Source organism: Eucalyptus grandis, chromosome 4 (genome assembly GCF_016545825.1).
Source record: "Eucalyptus grandis isolate ANBG69807.140 chromosome 4, ASM1654582v1, whole genome shotgun sequence".
NCBI classification, from domain to species: domain Eukaryota; kingdom Viridiplantae; phylum Streptophyta; class Magnoliopsida; order Myrtales; family Myrtaceae; genus Eucalyptus; species Eucalyptus grandis.
The window spans coordinates 20,112,475-20,117,967 of NC_052615.1; positions in this window are offsets into that span (position 1 = coordinate 20,112,475).

The window sequence follows — 5,493 nt, forward strand, 5'->3', positions numbered from 1 at the left end:
CCAGTAGCCATAACTCCTGGTAGTGCTCCAGCAGGGGCGACGGCAGGTGCAACTGCGGGTACGGCGGCAGCTACGGCAGCATTGGCAGCGGTAGTGGCGGCGGCTTCAACGGCGGCAGTAAAGGCGGCAGTCTGATCTCGGGCCTGTTGCCCCATCATCTCCCGCATAGCATCTAGAGCCTGGTTGATTCCAACAGTTCCTTGCTCACCTAGGGCTACTACCCTAGCACCAACAGGAGGTGGTGCTACTCTAGCCTCTACAACCGGTGGAATCATTCCACTCGCGCTAGCCTGTGCTGGCGCTCGACCACGGCCTCCTCGGGTACCGACTCTAGTCGGCGCTCTGCCCCGAGTCACGGCCCTACTGGCCCTCTTTGCAGGAGTCCTCGGCTCTTGATCGCTCATAGTGTCACTTTAAAGAACTGACACCTGCTTCCAATTTAATACTGAATTAGAAACGGAGCGATTCAAACAACAAACAATTTTAGCACTCAGCTAACACAGACATGCACCTACATGAATTTAAAGGCCTTTCATACTAACTATCCCATGGTCAACGCTCCTTATCACTCCAATCTTGAACTTCGCTCTGATACCACAAAAATGGGATGTCATGCCCCGATCCTCGGACGCACGCACATCCTTCTACTTGGTCGATTTTAGAATGTGATATCCTAGGACTATGTATCGCCGACCATTTCTTTTATTAAGCACATGTGCAAGCAGTTATAAATCCCCAGATAATAAAACAATGGGATAGGAAAGCAGACTATATTTTTCATATTGAAATTCACAACCACACTTTCATTAACAGCGCAACTCATAGTATATTTACAATACTATTCACAATGTACTTGTCTCACACCTATCTACGCTAAGACGGTTTACAAAAGGGATGGGATCTCAGTCCACATCCGGATTATATTCAAGATCCCTCTTTGGATCATCTTTTTCTTCAAAAGTCTTTCTTCCCTTCAGGTTCCTCCTCCTCGGCTTCTCCTCAGGGTCCTGAAATGGTTATTCAATAACCAATGAGACCACGTCTCAGCAAGTCCTACCCCCTTAGACTCAATTAGAAAGCCAATACACTATAGGCTGCCTAAACACGGCACGAGTTGGAGGACTTACCTTGGCCTCAGATTCCATCTGCATATTAGTACAGTTCAATAGGCATTCAAACAATCACATCCCGATCGAAGCATCGATTAAATCGACTTATTCGATTTCATGTCAGTCGGATCCTTTCTAGGTCGTTCATCCTACTCCAAGCAATTCCTTAGATTTAGTGGCTTTACAGTCCCACCCGACCCTCTCAAGATCTAGTGGATTTACGGTCCCACCCGACCCTATCAAGATTTAGCGGCTTTACAGTCCCACCCGACCCTCTCAAAATTTAGTGGCTTTACGGTCCCACCCGACCCTCTCAAGATTTAATTTAGGAATAAATCTTAAATTCACTCCTAAATTACTTTAGCACCAAATAAAGCTCAAATAAATAAAAGGACTACACCACGACAATCAGCACGAAATTTCGGTCACCGGCCATCCCGGTTGAATTTCCGAAAAATAAATAATTAAATAATTAATTTCGAAAATTAAATAAATAATTATAAAAAAAATCCAATTTGGGCTCGTAATGCCGAATTGGACGCCGAGACAAGCCTGGAAAATTACCGAGACTCGTTCCATAATTAACATGGCATGACTACTTGCTAATGTCTATTTCTAACCACCTAACATGCATCATTAAGTCTCTAATTTAATTGATCTAAACTAATCTAACCACCTAATTGCATTTAGTTAAATCTAACCAACATTAAGTATAATTAGCAAACTAAGAAAGCTTTAGTGAGTAAAACTCACTTGTCAAAAGCAGAGATCGAATCACCGCGACGGCGACGCGACGGTGGCCGAAATCGGGCTTTCGACAACACCGGCGGACTTGGACCAGGCCTTAAGCTTGGCCCCAACAAATCTCAGCCCAACTGAGATTTGTTCTTGCTTTTGGGCCAGACCCAAGTTGGGTTGGGCCTGCTGAAATTCTTGACTGAATTCACTTGGGCTTCAAATTTGTTTGCTGGAAATTGGGCCTCAAATTTCAGTTGATGGGCTGCTGGACTTAGACTTCGCAGGCTTCATGGCTAAAGAAGAAGGCCCAAAGAAACTGCTGGTTTTGTTGAAATCAATTCGTGGGCTTCAATGGCCCAACTGTTGGGCTGTTGGACCGAAGACAGAAGCAGCTTCGGTGGCTGAGCTGGGGAAGATGCGGCCACGGATCTGCTTCGTGGAAGACTTCGCGGATGAAGGTAGCTGGCAGGTGTTCTTCTTTGCTGAACGCTGACCAAGCTTGGAGACTTGGACCGAATGATGAAGAGAGCCCACGTAGAAGCAGCTTGGATGCGTGGACGGCGAAGCAGCTGCGGCAGTTTTGTTGGTCTTCGATGGATTGCGGTGTTGGCCGAAGAAGAGGCAGCTGTCGCACGTTGGCTGAGCAAGGGTCAACGTTGGTGCTTCAAGGGGTTTCGGTGGCAACTCCGTGGGGAAAGAAACGCTGGCAGAGACGTGCGGTTTGGTGGGGTGTGGAGCTGGCGTGAGTGGCCGACCAAGGTGGATGCAGCGCCGCTCGGATGCAGCAAGGTGGTCTTCTTCGCTGAAGATTGACCGGAGATGAGGATGAACGAACGCATGGCAGCCTGCCGGGATCTCGGTGGAGGAGAAGTTGACTGGAGGAGTAGCTTCGTGCGGACGTTGGTAGTTGCGGTTTCGGTGGAGGGAAGACGTGGCCTTTCCTTTGGTGCAAGCTGACCGAAGATTGAAGAAGCTGGGTTCCTTTCTCTCTGTTGGTGCCGGTGTCGCACGAAGGAATCGGGAGAGAGGGGATGGTCGTGGATGGGAGAAGGCAAGAAAATAAAGATGAGGAGCGAGGTGGGGCCTTGGCTTGATATTTTGCAAGAATATCCTCCATGAATCACTTTGGCAAAAAGTAAAAACACTTGGCGCCCACTGACCATCCAAATGACCCCCATAACTTACCAAGTAGTCCAATAATGTTAGGGTGATGGGATGTTACGAATTTCTCAAGGTCTTGCCTCAATTGCTCTTCCATTCTCTCTTGATTTATTTTCAATTGGCCACCATAATTTCAATTGATATATCAATTAACAAATTGATAATTTTCCTCACCCAACTACCCATCCTGCATTTCGATTTTGCGACCGAAAACCATCTCCTGCATTTTATGCACTAAAACAACCCGGCGACGACTTTTTCTCAAAAAGTGTCGGTTGTCAGAAAAATCTTCTGAGACTGAGTCGACACTCCTAGAATTTATTGTGACATGGCCAAAACTTCAATTTCTGAAATTGGACTCGAATTGACGGTTAATTTCACTCCGGCGCATTTTTAGCATGACCTAGACTATCGGGTAACTGTAAGATATTTTTAAGTGCAAATGACCCGTGATCGATTTTCTTCGAACCACTATGAATCCACTCGACTCATTGGCGACTTCCGATTGTCGTGAAAATCTCGAGGATCCAACTACGGACACAGGGTACCAAAACGACAGTAAAATCGTATTAGTGTCGGTCGACGAGAGTTTTCCAATTTAGTGGAGTCACCCACGATCGGTCACACATCTCAGTCGACCAGACCTATCTCTAGTCTTAAATCGATTTTTAACTGTGCCACAATGGCCTCTAAAGATTAGCACGGTCGAGAAACCGATTCTTGGTCGAACTCTCAAGTTTATTGCCTTAAAATTCCTTATTGGTTTCCCCATATAGTCTAGTTATCTCGAGAGTGATCAGCTCTAAGAATAACCCTATAGACGCATCAATGAAATATCTGATTTATTCAGTAGAAGACAGGGTTGAAAATTTGGGATGTCACAAGGACAGCTGGCCAACGAATGCCGATGTGGCAAATTTTTAAATATTTTCTCCAATTATTTTAATTTTATTTTTAATTTTTGAATTTTTATTTTATTTTTTTTATTTTTTTCCCCATCTTCTCCTTCCTCTCGGCCGGTCGGTTCCTGCTAGAGACGAGGGCTGGCGAGGTTAGCCTCGCCGGCCACTGGCGAAAGCGAGCCTCGCCTAGTGATGGTGAGGCCGTCGTCGCCACATTTAGCGAGGCTTGGCCTCGCCTAGCCATGGCGAGGTCGAGCCTCACCGTCCCTGGGCGAGGCTGCCATTGCCAGATCTGGCGAGAATTCACCCAACCAAGAAAAGGGTTGACCTCGCTGGTGGCCGGCAAGGCTCGACTTCTCACTGGTCGATGGGCAACCTCAACTTCCAGTACCTCCGCCTCTAGGGCTGCATCGAGGGCGGAATCCAGAAGCTTCGTGCCTAGCAAGAGAAGTCAGTTCAGGCCATGGCCAAGATCTCCAAGACCAAATCCAAGGCTTTAGATCTTAAACCCTCGAAACCTCGAGTCAACGACAGTGGCGGAAAGAGGGTCGGTTCCGTCTCCCTGCTAGGCGAGGCTGAGCCTCACCAGATCTAATTTAGCCCCACTCACTCTCTCTCGTGGGTTTATTGTAGACGCACGCTTTCAACCCCTCACCTCGCTTCTTACCCTGTGGGACCCAAAACAAAACCACCAATCACGACCACCATTGCGTCCTTTTGCAGCTTGTTCAACGCGCCACCGCTTCTTTGCTTCTCAAATTACTTGCAACCAACAACAAAATCACCATCACCACCAATGTATATCGCTGCCGCTTCTTACCTTCCCCGATTGCCTGCAACCAACAATGAATATACCAACATCATCACTGTGTTGGCATCAAGAGATTTCTCTCTAGGCCCTTCGTGCATAAACGTTTCAGGCATGCATGTGTGTGAGAGTTGTGACTCATGCTTTTCATTTCCGCTACATCGGTTGATATTAGAATATGGAACATTGAATATGATGTCTAGCAACGAAAATGTTGACACCTAAATTTTAGCGACTCAGTTACTTGTTCATAAAAAATTAAGGATTAATTTTTAAGGATTAATTTTTAAGCTCTAAAAAGATTTTAAAAAAAAAAAAAAAAAAAAGAAAAAAATGAAATAAAATTGCATTAGAGCAAATAAAAGGAAAATAAGATAAAATCAATCAGATTGATTATGCATAAAAATTTGAAATTCGGATTAATATTCAGATTTAAATAAATGTGGAAGCAATTAGGAAATCAAGTGAGTAAAGGGCAAGAATTTTTTTAAAATGAAAGGAATCGAAGCAAAATCAAGTTGATTGCGAAATCACGCTCCAATTTGTAGCCATAAATTAATGTAATAGAAGATGGAAACTCGAAAATTGCCATGAAAAGCCGCCATCTGGAATTGCTATAAAGAGGGCTACAATTCGTGAAGAATAGGGGAGGAATTGGAAAAAAAAACTTTTAGAGCAAAAAACGTGAGGGGGCTTTTTCCTTCGAATTTTTGAGTTCAAACGGTCAAAAGAAAAAAATTCTTTTGTTTTGGTGAGAAGGGAAAAGTCAAAAGGA